At 41.6% G+C, this 23243-nt stretch overlaps 1 long non-coding RNA gene across 1 annotated transcript; it reads right to left on the bottom strand.

The window, feature by feature from the left end:
• Positions 1–12824: 12824 nt before the first annotated feature.
• On the bottom strand, positions 12825–20574 carry LOC311246141. Its single transcript, XR_014620779.1, has 3 exons — positions 20294–20574; positions 15218–15314; positions 12825–13157 (listed from the first exon to the last, which is right to left on the bottom strand). It is a non-coding gene; the product is annotated as an uncharacterized lncRNA (long non-coding RNA).
• Positions 20575–23243: the final 2669 nt, after the last annotated feature.

Here is a 23243-nt window from a genome sequence, read left to right on the forward strand (position 1 = left end):
GGCAAGGTCCGAGCAGCTGAAGTGCTCGTCCAAGGGCGGACTTACACACGACCCGTGGCGAGGCTAATAGAACTGCCAAGACTCCCAGACACTATCGATGACGACCATGACCCCACGACTTTGTGAGTTGACTGACCCTTACAGCGGACCTTGAGTGGTAGACAGTGCGGTTAATCTGTCTCTGCTTAGCTAATTAGGTGGGACTAATTAGGGGGCGGCTGTTGTGAAGGATCAGATTAAACCGAATATATATATTTATTTATGGATATATATTTAATAGTATTTGTATATCGTTTGATATCCCTTGTATATTCTTTGTACATATACACTGAATATCCCTTTAGTCTACTACAGCCCATAATAGTTCATTCTCTCATTGGACAAGAACCTGGCGCCAGCAGACAGGCCCCTTGAGTCAAGTTCAATAGTGCCGACGAACATGTCCCAACTAGCCCCGGTTCCGCGTAGGAATACGGCTACCGAAATACGAATGGTACTATTTGTTCACCGTGCATATAAATATGGCGCAAGTAAAGTAGAACTTTCTTTTAGTCCATTAGTCCTTTACCCTCCAACCTAGTAACAGACGTGAAGCCTCACCCACGACCCACGTGTGGTGCAGTATGGCCTATTTGGCCCCAGAATAGGCATTGAGACCTCGTGTAAATTCATAGCTGAATTGTCATAGTTTGGCACTGTACCGTCGAGTGGGACGTATTTCTATTAAGTTAATAATAGTCTATTATGTATGGTGCATCGTTCGGTTAGAGTTCTAAAGTGAGCAGCACCCCCATCGTTTCCTCGCGTTATCTAGAGTCTTAACCAGGCTGGGCAGACCACGCGTGGTGCTTTCATCCGAGGAGTTCTGGGCGAGGACGAGTGGACCTGCACATTGGATTACCTACCCGGACGACTGCTGAGCCTATACGGCATGGAATATCTATTTGCTTTGGGTGCTTTGATTTGTGGAGCGGATAACAGCCAACGCCGGTGAGTGTTGGAATTACCCCCGAGAGGAGCCCAGGTGAGACGGCGCTCAACCCAGACCGAGGCCGCCTCGCTTCTCCTTCGTTGTGGACCTACAGCCTACAGCTACCGTCTACAAGAGGGCCCAAGTGTATTCATCTGTGGATCAAGATCCTGCGGGCACTGTGTTCTGTACCTGAATTCTCCCCAGGAATCGTTGGCCAGATGGGATGCAGCTGACGGCTCTCCAAACCCCCCCCCCCCCCCCTACTGACTTACAACCAGCAGGACCCCTTTAGTATCCCGCTATAATCCTTAAGTACCATCGCTATAGTTCCCTAAAGAACCAGGTTGTATACTTGCTTCCTGCGTAACCAGAGATTGGACATTCAGTGTTGATTTGCCTACGAATACTCATTTGCCTTACAAGTGCATTCAAATCATAAACGTAATTAAGTGAATGTTGTATATACCTTTTGCTATATTAAACCTTCGACTGTTATATTTGTGTGGACCTGATTTCATATGTGGGAAAGTGTTCATCATACTTAGATATCGTGTACTGTATGGCCAGAAGTTAAAGTACATCAAGCGGTAGTGGTTTAATGATACCATACTTATCAATACAGTCAGGGAATTGTACCCCTCAGTTACAGACGGTATAGTCTGCGTGCCAGAGACGTGCGGGACCTCCAAGCAGTCTGCCCGGGCGTCAACAGCTGTTTGCACCGGAGAGCAGCAGCACACCTGCTCCAGGCTGCCTGCAGGACACGGGGAGTTCTTTACCACCAGCAGAGGTCGTCATCGCCGGCACCAGCTCAGCCAGCGCTGTCTCTCTGCTAGCTCCGCCTGCTGACATCCTAGCGAGAGCGTTCGACGCCATCTTGTCTCCCGGACAACAGTGGAGTGGCGAGGCGGCCATCTTGGCTAAGTACACTGGCACTTCGGTGACCAGGATCCTATCGTACATTACACAGCGTGTCGCAGCCTACGGGCGAAGCTAATGTTTGCTAACCACAGTGCATAGGGGTACCCCATAAACATTACATGCCGGCATTAGTTAGGACTTTTGTTTGGTAAAGTGGGCCCACCTTTTTCATTTCCTTTGAGTGTGATAACGTGTATATTCATTAATATTACTTTCCCATCTATTTAACCCTTCCCCTCTTGGGGGTAAACGTAACGCTGCCATATAAGTAAAGCCTAAGAAGAGGTATTATTATTGGTACTAGCCCAGACGTGGGTAAGGAGTCAAGTATATTGAAGTCTACAATATCTGGGTCTATTAACTTTGGGTCTGCAATACCTGAGTCTATACTGTGTGGGTGTACAATATAAGTGTTTGCAAGGTATTGAATTACAACTTGAGTAATAGTAGAACTACCTTCCGTTTGACCCATTGCTATTAAATATTTGTAGATGACCAGTCTTTAAATAACAGTAAAGGATGTAGATGGGAGTCTTGTGTGTGTGTCTTTCATTATTTCTAACCCTAACCCTAACCCTTTGCTACGGGTAATATATGTAATCGTAACCCCTTGCTATTCTACCTTTTCCATTTCCATTGTAAGGGTTCTGGTGTCACTAAGGGAGGGTACTGCTTGCGGGGGGAACCCAGTTATTTCTCTACCATCCGGTCAGTAGGTGTGGGAGGGAAAAAGGGGCAACTGTGGAGGGTGAGGGTGTGTTGGGGAGTACTGCTGACTGCTCCAGAGAGAGGGAGGAAGACCAGAGTACCGGACCAGGTTTGTAAACCCTGGGCCTCATTCACCCCCACTGCCAGCCTCCAGTTGACGCTCCGGACCCCAAAGACGGAGGTGCAGCTGGCCAGGGTGCTACTGTGTCTCGCTACCTATTGACCGCACCCCACAGTTCCCACGAAGCAGGGATAATCCACCCTGCTACATATGTTTTAACCCTGTAGCACTTTTATTTATTTCGCACCATTTCAGCAAAACAGTAAAAACATTGACCATGACAGAAAGTGTATAAAGGTGCTGAGTAGAGGCAAGAGACCCAGATGGGCCTATACAGGGCCTCAACTCATTAAATCATTGTATAAATAAAAACACAAAAGTAAAGTGAAATAAGTTCATAAAACAATTTTCATAATATTAAGATAATAATAATAACAATAATGATCAAAGTAATAATAATAACAAAAACAACAACATTAACAGGTTCAGCGCCAGAGGTCGCTGTGGGCGTATGGCCATGTGTGCCAGCTTTGTTCAATGGGGATAAATGCCGGTGTTTGCAGTGCTAATACTATTAAATATTATAGCTATGGATTGAGTTTCTTCCGGTCAAGATGCAAAAAACAGATCATTTTTTTCATCCATACGTTTCCGTTTTATACCGTGGTAAATATGAGTATAGTTTTAGAGTAAATCTGTGTAATCCCAGGAAACACCGCCAAACATCGTTTTACTGCATTTCACTATAAATCGTGCCATTCCTCGCCTGGATCAATAATCAATCTGAAATCAACGCTAGATTATTGGTATTATGTTTCATCATGGATGCATGAAAGAGGGGGGGGGAGCTGCCCCTCCGTGCTTTGATCGCAACCAACGGAACACGCCACACACACACACCACAGACACACGCTCCGATCGCGGGGAAGGAATTATCGGATCAACGCAAGATTGATAACATATAGCCAGGGCACGAAATTGGAACCCGCCAGATTTTCGGTTTGGCGAGTGACACTGAGAGGTCTGCCCGCCACCTGGCGTGTAGTTCATATCGATACTCTTATTTTAAAAATCCTGTGCGGGTCTCATTTCCGCCCCAAGCGCAGCTCCAGTCATAATATCGATGGCTCCGGCAGTTAGCAACGTTCGGTTCATATGATACTCTTATTCTGAAAAAACCCGTGGCAACGAGTCATATCCGCCCCAGTCCGTGCTTCTGCTCGTATCAACACAGAGGCAGTCTGCTCTAGTCTAGTGCGGACCTCCGTGAGCTAACGTTACTGTTTAAACAATGACCCAGTCAACTATTCACTTTTAGTTTAATACATGAGGCATTGTCTAACGGTATCTAGCTGGCTAGCTACTGATAGCTGCTGATATCAACAAATGCTCCAGCAATAGTCGAGTGCATAATACATCAGTTCGCTCGGTAGGCAACGTTAGCTCACGTTAGCTCTATATGTCCGAGTAAACTAAATAGTTCACTGAGGCGTTGTCTTAACGTTATCTAGCCAGCTAGCAGTAGCTACAGATAGCTCCTGATATCAATGTCTTATAACATTGATTCGATGCGTATTCAAGCTGAGGGCATGCTGAATGTGATTTGACCAACGCACAGTATACCAATAGGGTCCAGCTGCAGCGCCGGAGAATCCTGGCTGCATCTGGAGGCTACTAAGTATACACACAGACAGCGGAGCTGTTTGCAGATAGCGAGAAGTCACTTTAGAGAGAGAGAGAGAGAGAGAGTACACATTTAACTTTGGCCTCTTTAAGTGTCTATTCTTCAACGTAATAGCTTATCTACTTGAAATGTACTGAAAAAAAATTATATATGTGACACAAAAATGCGTTTTTTTGGCTGGTAAGAAATATGCTTGGCGGGTAGAATTTTCCCATCTACCCGCCACTGGCCGGTGAGTCAAAAAGTTAATTTCGTGCCCTGCATATAGCCCTTACCTTGTCTATGATGTACTGCAAAAAGAATATTCCAATTATCTGATCGCCATTCCAAGTACTGATCGCGATCGTGTTTCCAACGTAATCCAGCATTGAACATGAACGGGGGGGGGGGGGGGGGGTGACCCTCGTCGATGCAGCCGTTATAACCGCTTGCCCTGCCCGAATAGTTAGACCCCACACGCACGCCGCAGCTCGGCCCAGACACCAAGCCACATTGTTTCAAATGGAGTGCAATAGCGGCCGCAAGGCGTTAGGCGGCGGTATTGGACGTTTGCGATCTCCCATTCCCAATGATAACATCAGGCTGGATGGATGAATTATGAAGGGAAATATCGAATAAAAGAAATAACAATGAAAACCCGACTTATGTCGGGTCTGGCGTCCAATGTGTTAATAATTAGTCTAAACAAATTAACATGAAACTGTAAAACAAAGTGACATTAATGGTTTTACGAGATTGAAGCTATTCATTTAACAATGTATATTTAAGCTTGGATTTGAGTGATGAAATAGATGAGCACATTTTTATTATGGAGGGTTTTGAATTCCAAATAGTAGGACCTCTAAATCTTATACTGAACTGACCTAATGTTGTGCGGAAGAAATTACGATGAATATTGTTTGATTGCCTTGTTGGATATGAATGAATACTGGAGTTTGATATGAAAAAACGATGGAAAACAATAGGAAATAAATCTAAATTAAAAGTGCAGTTAAACATAAAAATACATATCTAGTATACATTAATATCAAAGATTGATAGTATTTTAAGTTGCTTAAAAAGAGGAGCAGATGGTTCAAGGTGATTAGAAGTAGTGGCAAGCCTTATGAATTTCTTTTGCAATATAAAAAGTTTATGAAGAGAAGTAGGAAAAGTACTGGCTCAAATAATATTACAATACGATATATATGGGTATATCAAACTATAATAAAGTGTCAAAAGACAGGAGCGATTCACAAGAGAAGAAATCTTTCTAATAATGCCATATGATTTCAATGATGATATGATTTTTGCAAACTAGCTCAATATGATTTTTCCATGCCTTCATCAACAATGACACCTAAGAATTTACTTTGGGATCCTAGTGAACAAAAAGGGCAATACAAATTCAATTTATTATTATTATTATTATTACTACATGTGTCAATAGTGTATTAACTCAATCAGCGCCAGACCCGATGATAGTCGGGTTATCTCGCCATGCGTTGAGCACTAGGACCCCCGAAAACCAGAGTATAGTCAGGTTTTCATCGTTATTTCTTTTATTCAATATTTTCATTCATTACAGGCACACGGACTCGGGGTTAACATGGGGAATCATCCTGAGAATGACAAACGTGCAATACCGGCCACATCCACCCAGGTGGCAGTATCGAGCACCCTTTGAAACATTATATCTTGGCCTGTGCATCGATCAAAAGTCTCCGGTCAGACTTTTCTTTGTCGGGCAAGTGGAGCGGTTGTCCCGATCAGATTGAGAAGCATCAAATGCTCCCGATGCCTGATATGTGGCGGATTATGTTGGCGGCACGATCGACACCAATACTGGGACTCGCAATCAGATAATTGGAATATTCTTTTTGGGGTACATCCTAGTGAAGGTAAGGGCTATATGATATCAATCCTGCTGTGATCCAACCATGACTTCACCTCGATCACAACATATGTGTGTAACGTTACTCCACAACGTATGCCGTTGGTGACGATCAAAGCATCAAAAAACTACCCCCCCACCCTTTCATGCATTCATGATGAAACATAATACCGATAATATAGATTTGATTTCGAAATAGTAGCGCGTACAGGCGAGAAACGGTAACGCTTTTAGTGAAATGCACATATTACTGCATAGTGTAGTTTTCTGGGATTAGACAGGATAACTCTAGAACTATACTCATATTCACCATGGTATAAAATGGGAATGTATGGATGAAATCTTTTTTTCGTTTTCACATATTGAACAATAGATAGCCGATGTCAAATGGGCCATAGTATTGTATCCATAGCTATAATATAGAACAGGGGTTCCCAAACTTTTCAGGCCGCGACCCCCAAATAACGGTGTCAGAGAGCCGCGACCCCCACTATTATAGGAGGTAAAAAAAAATTATTAAAGTTTAATAAATGGAAATGTATGGTTGAAACATGCACACGTTCAAACACACAGACACTAATAAGCATTAGAGGCTTTTAACCAGGGCCGGACTGGGGAAATCATTCAGGCCAGGAAATATAGTGCAAATTATAGCCCCAGTCAGGCCACTTTTTAAGCAGGGGGTCTGGGGGTCCCCCACCAGAAAATTTCTTGTTACAAAGACTTCATTTCCTGCATTCTGGTGCAGGATTTTTTTTATTTGTACCCTTTAAATGCCAGTGTTTGTGATGGCAAATTATTGTTAAAAAACAGGCTAGCATATGTATGATTAGCAACAACACTGATTTTGATGGATTTTCTGTTTTTTTGTAATGTCAGATTGAAAATACAATCTTTTATTCAACTTCAGCCCTGATCATAACACCACATATTCATTTTATAATTCTAACCCTTTAAATGCCAGTGTGTGTGATTGCATTTGATATATGCAAAGTAGATTTTTCTGGGGGGGATTATTACAGGCTAGCATGTGTCAATGATTAGCAACAACAGTTTTTTGTAAGGGTCCCGCCTCCACCAATCACATGTGGCTCCCTTTGTGTGTGTGTGAGAGCAAGAGAGAGCGAGAGAGAGAGAGAGATAGTTCTCCAACTTGTGTGAGTTGCAGTGATCTCCCGGTTGTTCCCCACCTAGGTTATCTAACTATTGCGCTGCTGCAACTAGAAACACTGGCCTGGCCTGCTTCTAAGTTCAGTGGCCTGACTGCATAAAATTAGTTTTTTTGGATTATTATTATAATTTTTTTTAATCATCTGGCGACCCCCCCGGGAGGGTCGCGACCCCCACTTTGGGAACCCCTGATATAGAATATAGTTATAGCCCTGCAAACACTGCCACTTATTCCTATCTCTTAGAGCTTGGCGGGGTAAGTACAAACGATGCTCAACTGCGTGGGGTCCATTGAGTTAACGTTACTATTTTATGACTATTTACTATGATTAAACAGAAGGTTTTGTAGATAGTTAGGGCTGGGCGATATGGCCAAAAACGTTATCACGATAAAATAAAATAATTTTCATATCACTCGATGTCGATAATTATCGATATACATGCAATTATTATTTCTGTCAAGTTTAATTAACACTTTCAGTGCCCACCACGTGATAACACGTGTTATCAGCCCGACGCCTGAATGCCCACCACGACAATTAGCGTGTGTTTTTTTTATTAGCAATCTGAATTCATATTTCATCAACCGAGTCTCCCGTTGGTAAACCAGCCCCATCAGGAGCTCAGATGTGAAAAAACCGCCCCCTATCGTCTCCCAGATGGTAATGCACCCTTTTGGAATGGACTCAATGAAAATGAATGAGAAAAGAAAAATCCGGAATCCACATTTTACTTCTCAGGTAACCCGAGCCAATCAGATTCATTGTGGACCATCAGAACAGCGTGGAATATGTGTTTACAGTATGTAGCGTTGGATCAATAAAAGCGATCGATTTTTGGAATGGCGATCAGGAATTGGAATGATCTTTTTGGAGAACATCTGATCTGAGGTAAGGAATCTATTTTACAAGTCTTGGGATAATAAGAGTTGTATTCGCTGAGATCTCAGCGTTCGCCCTATGTGTGTGTGTGTGCGCAATGGCTTTGAGGAAATCAGAGAATCGATTTTTCAGATCGCCTATATAGCGTGCATACGTACACATATACTATCGATAATCTAGCGTTTATTTGAAAACGATTCATAAATAGGCCGAAAAATGACAACGTTCTAGAATATTCCAGTAAAGGGCGATTATCATGGAATATTTATATTTTCCTTGAAAACGAGGGCTTTTCAAAATGCTATAAAATGAAAATTAACAGATAAAAAAACAATCCGCTTGGACAATGTTGACTGGAAAACGAGTCATTGATAAGCGACGGGCAGATTAGACACATAGCCATAATTTAAAACATAGATTAGGCGTTATTAACGCTAACATTGAAGTGGATCGTGGGCATTCAAGCACTAAATCGTGCGCCCCCTGCTGGCACTGAAAGTGTTAATCTCTTAACACTTTGAGTGCCAACGATGAGATTTCTCGTCCTAATACGCCATGCGTTGAGTGCCAATGACGAGATTTCTTGTTATTTAATCGTTATTTCTTTTTATTAGCGGTATCCATTAATTTTTCATCCATCCAGCCTGACGTTATCATTGTGAATGGCTCTGAGCTCGAAAAGGGCAAATACCGCCCCTATCGTCTCCCGGATGGTATTGCACATCATTGGATTGGATTGGCTGAAAAAGTGCATCGAAAAAATAACTCTGTCCACGTTTTACTTCTGGGGCATGCATCTGGATACTATTGCATTGACTGAGGGGACTGGAAGAAGCGTCGATTATCTGTTTCGGAGTATAACGTTGGATCAATAAACGCGATCGATATTTGGAATGGCGATCAGGAATTGGATTAATCTTTTTGCAGAACATCTGATCTGAGGTAAGGACTCTATGTTACCAGTTTTGGGGTAATCAGATGTTTTTTTCACAGCAACCACAACGTGTGTCTGTGTGTGTGTGCGTGCGTAACGTTAGCGCTGAGCACGGCATGGATAATAGATTTTTCAGCCCGCTTCTCTAGCGTGCATAAGTACACATATACTATCGATAATCTAGCGTTTATTTGAAAACGATTAATAAATCAGCCGAAAAATTACAACGTGTTTTGTGTATTCCACTAAAGGGCTATTATCGCGGAATTTCTCTGAAATTACTAGAACTCTCCGAAACTATACTCGTATTCAAAACGGTATAAAACGGAAATGTACCAATGAAAAAACAATCCGTTTTGTACATGTTGACTGCAAGCAAGTCATTGATAAGTGAGGGGTGTTTTAGACCCATAGCCATAATTTAAGATATAGTTTAAGAGTTCGCAAATATCCCTGACATCCCATTGACTAAAGCGCTGGCACTCAAGGGGTTATCTGGGCAAAGGGGCGTGGCACCCAAATGTGTTAAACCCGACGGGCTATTAGAGATTAACTTTTTTGCTGTGGTAGAACTGAATGTCACTATGAGTTGGAGAGAAGCGTTGTGGTCCGGGCTTGAATTTGCCATAAATGTGTCCATATAAATGCATTTTGTTAGATCCAACACTGTCTGGATGTTTCTTGTGATTATTATAAATTTCCGACGACGACAAAACAACTGAAATCCTGTCTCGTCTCGAGTCGCTGCGACAATCATTGATGTCGTCATCAGTCAACACACCTTCTAACGCACCAGTGCTAGGGCTGTCTTAAATACTTCGAAGCTTCGTTCGATGGGCACGGGATTCAAATGGTTAGATAAAATTTGAATATTACAAAAATAATAATAATAATTTTTTTTTTTTTATCTGCAAAATCTTGCGCCTCCAATGCAACAGACATCATAAGCCTCATTAACTCTGCCTCTCTTTGTTAACTACAACAAGCACATGGAGATTCCTCATTAACTCCTCCGTGTTGAATATATTTATAAAGCCTCAAATGATGGCTTACAATATTTCATAAAAGCAAAGTGTTTAGTTTGTCTAAGATTTAAAAAGGTTTAAACTTTACAGCACTGACAATTCTCTATAGTATTTTTTTGTTTTACCTGTGTTTGATAAGACACCCAGTCAGCAGCAGTGTCCCGACCCATATACAAACATGTCTTAATAAAACGTGCTTAATTAAGTTGAATTCTGCCTTTGTCTCTATTAACTACATATAAATATTTATATAATTGTTGCTTTATACACGAAGGTTGCAACATAATTATGTAATGTAATGTCATTGGCTGTGTAACGGAGAGCAGCCGCCCAGGCAGCACAGCTCCCGACTCATTAATTTAATTAATTAATCCAATCCACTTTATTTGTAGAGCACATTTAAAAACAACAAAGTTGACCAAAGTGCTGTACAAGTCCCACAACATAAGAGAAAACATTTCAAATAAAAATTATAATACATTTTTATTGTTTTTTTTATCTCGAAGCTTCGAATTAAAGTCAAATCTCGGCCTCGAAGGTCAGCCCTAATCAGTGCATAGATTATTATATTCCACCAGGGGGTGCGGCAACATACATTTACATTTAGCTGACGCTTTTATCCAAAGCGACTTACAAGTTCTGTACGACAAGTCATCAGGAAGGGTACAACTCTATCAGCTGAGTAACAATGTTCATCAAACCTAACGCCCTCTATGGACCAGCCGCCACTGGATCATATCCATTATAAGAATAAATGGAAACATCCAGACAGAATATATATATATCTATGGCGTAGGCGACCAGACGCGTCACTATCTGCTCATCTACATGTTGAACTCTGAACTCGCTGTGATGGCGGACGAACTCATGCACATCGCCCCCACCCGGTGCGGCAAACTAATTGCACTACACCCCAGGCTGCAGGCAAAGGTTTGATTGATTGGTTGGAGGTTTTGCTGACGGATTGCAGAGTGGGTACAATGCAGTATGGCCCAATGGTTGTTGAGGGGATGCAGAACAGATAAAGACTGTGGTCTTGTTTACATCAGGGCCCCCCTTTTTCTTTTTCATTTTTCTTTTTCAATCTTAATTCATAACATTTGTTACATACAGATATATAGTGCTGTGGCAACCATACATTTATGACATACAGGAGAATACATACATTTGAGGGGGAGGAAACTGTACATTGGCAGGTACCCTCTGCTCTGAGTTTTAAGAGCATACTTTAAGAAATAACAGACTAATTAATAGTCAATGTTGCGCCCTCCCCAGTTTGCAGGATGTGCTGCCCATTTGTTATCATTCTGCTATCATTCAGTTGTAGGTGTGTGTGTGTATTGTGCATATATGTTTATGTATCTTTATCTTAACATTAACATTACTACTGATCCTGTTCTAGGACTCTTTGTTTAAACTTAATTAAACCCCTACGGTTTAACAATGATGATAATTATTATTATTGTTATTATTATTATTTTCTTCTACCTTTTAAGAGGCATTTAATTATTAATTTGTTGTGGGAGTGTGGCGTGTAGCCACTGAGAAGGAAGTCTGCTTTTTACCTGGCTGTTTGCGTTTTAGTTTGCAGACGACCAGGTGGGATGCAGCTTAATCTCCGGATAGGAGAAGTTATAGTAGTGGGGGGGAGGGGTGAGGGAATGGGGGATTGTGTTGTTTTTTGTTTTTGTTTTGGAAAGACATGTCCAGGGAAGAAGTTGAGCCCCAAAAACTTGGGGACATTAACTTCAGCCGACCAAAGCGACACCACAAGAAAGCCCTGCCACCCCAAAACATATCAGGTAGTTATTTCTATCCCCTTGAAATAGTTTACGCATGACTGGACCCAACTTTACACATGTACAGTGGGGTTCAAGATCCACTACCAAGATCTGATAGTCTTAAATGGAGTCCACCTGTGTTAAACTGTAGTGATTCTGATTATTTCAGAATCAAAACAGCTGTTCCGGAGTATAAAAGCAGGTAACACATAATAATCCCATTAGTCAGTTATCATCACTTAGGTCTGGAGATTGATTGCCAGTTTAGAACATCTTCTTTGTTGATTTGGATGTATTTATTTATGATCATTGTGCTGGAAGGTCCATTTTTATCTCAGCCTGACCTCCTTGGGAGGGGGCGGATTATTATAATGTTTTAATGTCTTGGTAAGTACGGGTGTTCATGATGCCGTCTATAAGGTCCTCCAGGACTTGTAGATGCAAAACAAATAATTTAAAAAATATCACCAGCTATTATTTCAGTTTAGGCATGGGGTCTATTTCAACATCAGTTACACCCCATTGGCATGAAATAGATCCCATGCCTAGACTGAAATATGGTTTATTTTAAAGACATTTAAAAAGGAATAATCCCACCCCCTCCCAGGGAGGTCAGGCTGGGATAACAATAGACCTTCCAGCACAATGATCCACAAAATACATCCTTCTTTGGAACAACTTCATTATTTTCATCTGCAACACAGCATAAGCAAACATTTCATAGATTGAATAATAACTTGTTTACACATAATAGAAAACATACAGTGCCCTCTCCAATTATGAAATGTCACCTTTTTGCCTTTACTAGCCAGTATGTGTATGTGGAGACAGAGTGCCAGTTAGCCCCTGTGGGTTCAGGGGGAAAACTGGGTACAAATAGGACTTTACATACTTGGAAAAGGATGTGACCCTCCACCTATTCATGCAGTAAGGGGTAAAAAGGTGACATTATGTATGGATTATAGGTGACATACTGCATGCTTGCACACGCACACAATATCGCACACCAAAAGGAAGGATGATGTTTCAAAGTTATAGATCAAGAAAGGGTTTGTGTACCAGAGGCTTCAGGGGGGACATCAACCTCGGTGCCACAACTTGCATTGGTGACAGAACTTTGCTTCACTGTGTCTCCTTCTTGCATATCTGAAACCACAGTAGAGGTCAATTGAGATTTCAATGATCTGTACACAGGGAACAAAATAAGCACCCGCCAAACGCCAATGGTGTGTAGATTTCCTCTTTGGCTGGTAAATTACAGAGGCTACTCAGCCACTCTGGCGTGTAAAAATAATTGGGAGCATATGAGCATATTAGAGTATTCTATCAGGGCTATACAGTGCAAGCATTTCACTCGCATTTGCCTCTACAAATAGATTTGTGCGAACCGGAAAAATCATTTAGGAGCACAGTGTGCGAGTAATCGTCTTGCGTAATGGGCGTGTCAACTGCGCAATTGTCATTTCATAATAGTCACGGAGCAGCGTGGACCAGCTCTGTAACAACTCATCGAGTCTGCTTCTATGTGCAACGAAAATGTGAGCAGCGGTTCCAATTGTCGAACATGCTTTGCATCCTCGCCAGTCCTGTATACCCACGTCGCGCTAAAACATTAACTACTGTAATGTTATCTGCCTACTGAGTACTGAGTACTCCAACTAAGCTAACCTGCTGACGCTAATCACTGGGAACGCTCAAAGGCATAGTGAGGGAAGGGCTCTGTGTGTGTGTGTGTGTGTGTGTGTGTGTGTGTGTGTGTGTGTGGCTCTCTCCCTCTCCCTCTCTCTACATCTCTCCTGAACCTATTTCATTCAAAAGGAAGATATTGATGGACAGTAGCTATAGTATATAGCTCAGTAGCTATACCAGAATAATTGTATTAATTAACTATTATTCAATAGCGTTTAAATTAGAATGAATTAAATAATTGTATAATGAATTTTCCATGTTGTCATCTAATAATATATTCCATTACCTTTCCTATCTGTATCAAAGTCAAAATGTTGGTATCGTGACAACACTACAACATACAAAAGCAGCTTGACAACCGATATCCTTTGCGTCTAGTAGGCATGGGCCAATGTGTGACTTTGGTGGTATGTGCTATTTGCACAGATGTTTGTCCCTTAGTATGCACACGCACAGTATAATATGCATGTAATAAATAGTTTGTTAATAAACTCTGTTACATGAAACATTTTCACTGTGCTCCTAAATTTCCTTGTGTGCTCCTAATTAATTTTTATTTAGGAGCACATGTGCTCCCTGGGAAAAAGGTTAGCGTAGAGCCCTGTATATAGTAATAATAATTATTACACATGGCGATATACTAAAAAGCTATTTCTAATTTGTGGCTGGTAAAAAATCGGCCTGGCTGCGTGTTGCTTTTTAACAGCGGAAGAGTGCAAGAATGTGACAATTTGACCATGTGACCGCGGCAGCGCGAGAGAGCGGCAATGCGGAAATAGGCTGTCTATTGCCATTCTCTAAGACAAACGCTAACCTTAACCAGCTCCTTAACAGCGCCTAAACTTAACCGTTCTAACCTTAACCAACTCCGAAACAATGCCTAACCTTAACCATGCCTAACCTTAACCATAGAAAGAATATTGCCATTCTCTAAGACAAACTCTAACCTTAACCAGCTCCTTAACAGCTCCTAAACGTAACCGTTCTAACCTTAACCAACTCCGAAACAATGCCTAACCTTAACCATAACCATGCCTAACCTTAACCGGCGAAAGAATACATGTTAAAATTTTTTTTATGGGATTCGAACTTGTCAACAACGGACCGCAGGACCGCTGCGCTGCCAGGTGAGCTGAGCTTCGAATGAAAATCATGGCGGATTAGGGCGGTTACATAATGCCGCAAGCTCTGCCGCTCCGCTCCGCGCCTGCCGCGGGGCGTGTCGCAGCCAATCAGGGAAAACGCGGAAGCAACGGCAGCACTGCTCCGCTGTTAATAAGCAATAGGCGGCCTGGCTGGTAGTTTTTTTTAATCTACCAGCCACCTTGGCTGGTAAGCCAAAAAGTAAATTTTGTTCCCCATCTGTACACAATAAATAGTTATTGCAAGTTAACGTTACAAGAGTATCCAGTCGGACAGCTGACTGGGTTGCTAGCTAATGCATTTAGCTAGAGTTAGCTACACGATTAACAAAACCAAACACTTTGCATAATACTTAGCTAGTTACATAATGTTACCTTGCTTGTAGGCTTTCACGTTTCTCGACTGTGCCTCGATCATGGGGAAATATTGAGGGGACGAAATCAGGGATGTCACAGTCTATTGACGGTTTTCCTGAAAAGACAAAATATTACTTTGATTTGACTGGACATCATGACTAGGAGCTGCATCTTAGAATGAAAATGTCAGTGTGACCGTAGTACCGTACGCAAGGAATTATGAAATGATTGACTATTCATTATGAATTGAGTGTAACTTGACAACCTAGGATGACTTAGAGTAGACGACAGAGAACAGCAACTTGCAATGGGCCTGGTCTACAAGAATACCACAACCACTACACCAGAGGAAGCTCAACAAATCATGTTAAACCCAGAATCGGCTCAAGCAAGGGACTAAACGTTTCGCAATTATGCCACATCAATGTGGAACGCCCTACCCAAAGCTGTAAAGGAATGTGAATCCCTACCCACATTCAAAACCACTCTTAAAGAGCACCTACGGGAGGCTGCAATTCGAAACTGGCCACGGTAAATGTCCAAACCCCCCACCACCTCCTAATAGACAGTCTCCTCCCCACCGCATGTATATATTCCCTCCCCGCCGTATGTATATTTCTCTCCCACCCACCCACCCACCCCTCCTAATGTACAGTCCCCTCCCCATCATATGTATATCTGTCAGGATCTAGGGGTAACAGTACTGTATATTTGAATACCGTTTATGTCACAAATGTATCAGTACTAAATACCTATATGTCCCTATACCATAAATGTCTATATGAATTGAAAATGGGGGACCCTGATGTAAACAAGCCAAACGTATTTCTCTGGTCTGCATCCCCTTAACAATTGTGTGTATTGAGCCGTACTGTATTGTACCCATTCTGCAATCTGTTAAATATTGAGGGGACGAAATCAGGGCTGTCACAGTCTATTGACGGTTTTCCTGAACAGACAAAATATTTCTTTGATTTGACTGGACATCATGATTAGTTGTAACCAGAGCCCTTTAATAAGAGTTACGACACGCTTTGATCTCGCCGACAGGATATCACGTGGCTCACGTAGCTACCGGTAGTTCCAATTTGACTTCCTGTCAACTTGATTTCAACGGTACAGAACGGCAGAACTAATTATACGGCTCTGCTACTACTGTTACAGCAATTTTTGGTACTTATTAATACAATGTGCATTGATCACTGTTGCGATATATCATTTACATATCTGCTACTTTAATATTTACATTATATCACTAGGCGATGACGGCAATTTCGAACGTTAAATGCTAGCTGTGCTAGCTGACTTATTTTACATTAGCCATATCACCAGTTGTTACACAATCAATCAAGCATCATTGTATTAATCAGCCCACATTATATGTGGGCTATTTATATTCAATATATATAATAGCATTTCAGGGGAGTGGCAGAGAGACTTGTGCTTCTACACATCCTAATGCTATATAAGACATTCATACATGCACATGTGAAAATGCAGTGAATATCATATCAAGCTGTTTACTCTGCATTTCTTAGCATTTACATTTCATACTGTAACCATTGATACTACTCAATTAAGCCAAGAAAGAAGTTTGGTCAACAGTAGAAAAAATACAAGGCAAGCAATTGCATTCCACACATTTTTTATTATTATAGGCCTATAATATGTCCATGTAGAGGTCCAGTCTTCCAATCCTGTTGTTTGTAGTGCTAGGGCCTTTCTGTCACGACTGCTGCTCACCTCAGACTGGACACATGCACCTCATTATAGTGGTAATTTATCCTAGAAAACAAAACAGGGAGATAGAGTTATGGAGTTGCTCATGCACTCTACAACAACACACATCTTGTGCATAATCTTTCTATGGCCATAAAAACAGATAATAAACTATTCTATTTTTGATACAATTTGACTCATCTGAATTTCTACAGTTTCACTGTTTGACTCATTTAAAATATTCCACAACAGGTTCAATGTGTCCGGGTTCTTTGCAACAAGTGCTGGCCTGAAATTCATGGTGGAGCAGGAACAACGACCTCCATCTTACCAGACAACAGCATGGCTCCTGGAATTAATGAAAACTTTATTTAACAGGTTGCAGAATGGGTACAATACAGTACGGCTCAATACACACAATTGTTAAGGGGATGCAGACCAGAGAAAGACGTTTGTCTTGTTTACATTTTTATTTTTAAAATTGAGCTCACCACCTACAAGGCTTTAAAGGGTGAAGCCCCAAGCTACATTGCTGAGCTTATAACCCCTTACTGCCCTAATAGGGCTCTCCGCTCCTCCGACCAAGGAGAGCTTGTCGTCCCCCGGACCAAACTGAAAACCAAGGGTGACCGGGCTTCGTAGCACCCAAGCTATGGAATCAGCTACCAGGGGAGGAAACTAACTTTTTGGCTTACCAGCCAACTGGCGAGTATCTGATTTTTTTTACCAGACAAACTGATTTTTTACCAGCCCAAAAAAATCGCTAATTGTGATAATTACTTCTTTGTATGTCTTTGTCTAAATTGATTTTCAATCATAGTAAAAATCACACCGTGTCTCTACTCTTTAAAATATTTATTAGCATAAAACATTAATAACAGTCTCTACTCTTCACAATATTAGCATACAACATGTATTAATCACACTGTCTCTACTCTTCAAAATATTAGGATATCACATATTAATATGAAAGAGGGAACTATTCTGGACTGGGTTGGGCTGAACTAGGCAGTGAAAGATGCTGGGCTGGGCTGGACTAGGTTGGACTGGTCTAGGTTGGACTGAGTTGGGCAGTGAAAGAACCAAGCATTTCACTGTAATGTAATAGCTAAATAAAACAACTTGACTTGTTACATTTGCACTCTGGTTGTATGCCAAATGTATTCTGGTTGTACTGTACTTGTGCTGTAAGATGACAATACATTGGAACCGAATCGACAACGCTAGGGGTTCAGCAGGTGTATTCTGAATGCCAAGTATGACAACATCACCGTTGTGAAGGGCATATGGGCGAGTGGTGATATGGGGGGAAACCCGGTAATAATAAAATGTCACTCGGCTGCATTTAAGCAAAGCCGCTCAGTATAGTCGTCCACTATGTTGAACGCGCGTTATGGTAGCTTGTTACATGCTAGGTAGCTAGCCGGCTAATGCTGGTGCCTGGTTGACTTGTCATTCTCATCCGACTCGAAGGAGACGCGTCGCATGCTGTTGTTCGCCCCCATGTCAGACCGCACTGATATCCGAAAGCGACGACACTACATTTTCATCCACTGATGTGTTTTTGTCTAAGTTTGTCTACGTTGTCAAGCCGGTGGCAGGAGTCTGTAGGTCCGCGCGCAGTGATCTGTCCACTTCCCCTAGATGGGCGGCATCTTCTAGAAAATGAGTGTTCATTCGAGGAGCTTAGAGCGCATCTGTACAACGATGATGTTCATTGGTTATGGTTGGATTGAGGCGCAAATGGGAGGAATCAAGGGGGGAGTCAGAGTTCGGCTTGTGCCAGTGAGCGAATCAGCAGATTGCAGAATGATTTTTTTGTTTGTTTTGTAATTACAAGTACTCGCCAGACTGGCGAGTGCTCTTCATGAATTACTCGCCAAACGTAAAAAATACTCGCATTTGGCGAGTAAAGTGGCCTAATTTCCTCCCCTGTCAGCTACCTTATGAAATCAGGTCTGCTGTTAGTGTGCAGTCTTTTAAACAAGGTCTAAAAACCTTTTTATACAGTGAGGCTTTTAATTGATCATGTATGTGGTATAACGTGTGTATGTGTGATTGTATTTTACTTCATTTATTTTTTGAAGTATTCTACAATCTTGTATGTGATGTAACATGTGTGGTTATTCTATTCTGATTAACCTTTTACTGCCTGTAAAGCACTTTGTGATTTTAATCTGGAAAAGCACTATATAAATAAAATGTACCTTACATCAGGGTCCCCCATTTTCAATTCATATTGACATTTATGACAACATACATGACATTTATGGCATAGGGACATACAGGTATTTAGTACTGATACATTTGTGACATAAACGGTATTCAAATATACAGTACTGTTACCCATAGATCCTGACAGAGTATATACATATGATGGGGAGGGGACTGTACATTAGGAGGGGGTGGGTGGGAGAGAAATATACATACGGTGGGGAGGAGACTGTACATTTCTACTAATAATATACAACCTACATATCTACTAATAATATACAAACTACATTACTACTAATAATAATCAACCTCACAACTCCAAATGACTGGGACACGAGAGGAGAGCCAGACACTGTGTTATTGTCTATATATTATATTATGTAACCTTACTGTACCTTATATGAAGACCAGTCTATCTAGTGTCATGTGTTATTGTCTATATATTATAACCTTACTGTACCTTATATGAAGACCAGTTTATCTAGTGTCATGTGTTATTGTCTATATATTATAACCTTACTGTACCTTATATGAAGACCAGTCTATCTAGTGTCATGTGTTATTGTCTATATATTATATAACCTTACTGTACCTTATATGAAGACCAGTCTATCTAGTGTCATGTGTTATTGTCTATATTATAACCTTACTGTACCTTATATGAAGACCAGTCTATCTCGTGTTGCTCACTTTAACAATAAATCTAATAAACAATGATAAACTAATGAACACCAATATAATAACTGCAAATAATTTGGTAAATATAACATTAGGCCAACGTCACGTCAGTATGGTAACGTTCTTAACTGCATTTAGAATCTAACAAGCTATTAACTTACGATCAACATTAACTAAAGCTTGCTACATAAAATACCAATATTGACTAAATCCATGAGTGGTCTGCTAATGCGTTAAAATGTACAAAGTAGTAAAAGTAAAGTAAACTTACCAGCGAGTGCCGCTCGGCAACAATGAAAATGCATGGCGTTGAGCTGAGACTTGAACTACGGACCACCCCTGAGGCGCTTTACTTCCGCGTTCCACGATAACAACGAAGGTGGGTCGGAGTGGCGGAACTCTTAATTATACGGCTCTGGTTGTAACATAGCTCGAATCACAGCTAACGTTAGCAAAACAGCGTGCAAGATTAATGTTACTTACCAAGTTACCGGATATGAAATGGGCTCCACACAAACTCTCGTAACCCTTCGGTCCATCACTGCCCCAATCGGCTCTCTTTATGGCTTGAAGCCACAGCCTTCTTCTATTTATTTTGAATGGATGAGATCCACTTGGAATACTAAATAATTTAAATCCTTGCACACTGCGATTATCACAGCCGACTGCACAACAACTTCTACCCACTTTCAGATTAACAACACGTAGCTTGCTACCATTAGCCTCGTCCCTTTAGTCGTCCACTGGACGCTCAGTGCTCACGCTTCTCCTCAGCGCTGCAGCTGCAGTAGTTAGTCCGTTCAGTAAACAAAGAGCGCGGACACTGACGTCATATCCGCCCTTCCGGCTGACTTCCGGTTGCGAATGGTACTTCCTGTCCCATCCAAATACATTGGTTTTAGCTACTTTTCTCCCCTTATTTAAACAACTTTGTCGTCACAGAGAGGCAATGAAACGTTTGTATTATTATAGTATAGAATGTATTTAATAAGCAAACGTTTGTCAGCAGGGTTTTTGGGCTGTATTTCATGTAAAAACGTTCACTGTTAGTTTACTTGCTCACGCTAATTAAGGCTAATGCTGGCTAACAGAAGCTAGCGCAAGAAACGACGCCGCAAAGTATTGTTTATAGTGCATTTCTATGGTCCACTCATTCGTCACATCCCGGATCGACTACTGCAACGCTCTCCTCACCGGCCTTCCCACCAAACTCCTCAACAGACTCCAAATTATCCAAAACTCTGCTGCCAGGATCATCACCGGCACCAACTCATCCGACCACATCACCCCATCCTCATTCAATTACACTGGCTCCCTGTGCACTACCGGATCGACTTCAAAAACCTCCTACTCAGCTTCAAAGCCCTCCACAATCTAGACCCCATCTACATCACTGACCTCCTCCAGGAATACACCCCCTCCCGCACCCACCGCTGAGACCGCTCATCCTCTACTCTGGACTTCTGACCATCTCCAGCTCACGCCTCAGCACCATGGGTGCCCAAGCTTTCAGCTGCTCGGCTCCCAGACTCTGGAACTCCCTGCCCCCACATGTCCGACTCCCTATCATCATTTAAATCACAACTGAAAACCCATCTGTTTAAACTCGCATAATTATTCACTATAACCTGTGTCACTGTTCTATACCCTCTGCTGTTTGTTTGTTTTGTTATTTTAACTTCACTGTTTTATACTTCCTGTTGTTTGTTTTGTTTTTAACCTCGACTTTTAACTGACTTGCTTTGTTTTTATGATCTGTAAAGTGACATTGGGTGTCGTGAAAGGCTCCACCAAATAAAATGTATTATTATTATGATGACCTGATACAGTATGGTGAAGATTATAACCAGTCCTGGACGGAGTACGATGTATTTCTGCCTCACAATGTCTCCAACAAGACTCCTTCCTCCTCCTCCTCCTCCTTATCCATCACACCTATCCTACTGCTGCTGTGCTCTGGTTTTTGGGTGTTGTTAAATTAGATCTTTCGAGTTTAAAGGCTAATCTGTGTTATTTTGGTAGTATATTCAGATACATTCTTCAGAACTACTTGGACCTTTTTTAAAGGCCTTGTGTTATTTTTTATTACACCAGATTATTTAATCAGTTTGCATGTGATAGAATGGTTATTACTGTAATCACGATACGGTCACTTACAACGACCCACTGACCTGGAAACAGTTTCAAAGGGATATTTCACTTTAGTAGAAATCAGCAGTCTTACCTCTGTCTATAGTCATCTACTAGTGACCACTGCTGTCCCTGTCATCTGCTGTCAACACCACCATTTCTCCCAGGTGTCAGGCTCCTCATTCACTTCCATTCATTTTGAGGACCAAGTTCAAATATTATATTATAATACTTCTGAAATATAAACAACTATACATTATTCTGTGTAATATATTTTTCGGACTCAAAGGTACTTGTTTTTCTAAGCTAATATTTTTTACTAGGTGTATGTGGCGCAGGGGCGTAGCTGGGGGGGGGGGGGGTAGCTTAGGATGATTCCAAGGGCCCCGCACTGGGGGGGGGGGCCCAAAAAAATGTTTTTTTTTTTTTTGTTTTTTACTAGACATCACTCAGGTGTATTATTGATGCTCTCATTGATACTATGTGTGTGTGTGTGTGTGTGTGTGAGATATATAGAGAGAGAGGGAGGGCTTTGGTAGACTATTGCATTGGTCCATTCATTGAAGATGAACGCAATGCGACATCCTTTACTAGGCTCACCCACCAACAGTGCAGGTGCTGAACTGCTGATCCGAATGTATAGGTAAAAACCATATTATGCGTTTTTCATCAATACAAAAATGGCACAAATAAAATCCGCTCGCGCGCTTACGCGCGCTCGCATTCAATGGGGGCCTACAAATACATTCTTTCATGGGGCCCAGAATCTGGAGCTACACCCCTGTGTGGCGGCTGCGTCTGCGCGCCGCACATAGTTAAGTTGTTCCCTCACCCTTATTGTTTAGTTCTGCTCTAGTTCTCACGTGAATTATTTGTTTGTTTCTTCGAGTCTGCAGCCACTCCGTCCTCCGGGCAAACAGAGCAGCTGCAACCGGTCCATCCTAAATAGCCGGATGGGGGTGGTGGATTGCACCAAGTCGCGGGAGATGTCAGGGGGAGGGGGGGGGGGGGGGTTCATCGTCTTGTGATTTAGTTTGTTATACTGTATGTATTTCTTTATTACTTAAGATTATTGGTTGTTCAGTTTAGTAGAGATGTTGTATGTTTATTGTTTATTAGATTAATCTGAATTTAAGATATTATTTAGTAAAATATGAATTGTATTAATTACCCTTCATAATATGTTAATGTGCCTGGCCAGGACCTATAGCTTGAGTTATCATTTGTGAGTTGGCTTCCCTTCAGTTCAGGTCTGTTTTGTTCTGCCTTCTATTTTTTGGGCCCATTTATATTCTGTTTTGAA

This window comes from Notolepis coatsorum (genome assembly GCF_963971535.1).
Source record: "Notolepis coatsorum genome assembly, chromosome: 19".
Taxonomy (NCBI): Eukaryota; Metazoa; Chordata; class Actinopteri; order Aulopiformes; family Paralepididae; genus Notolepis; species Notolepis coatsorum.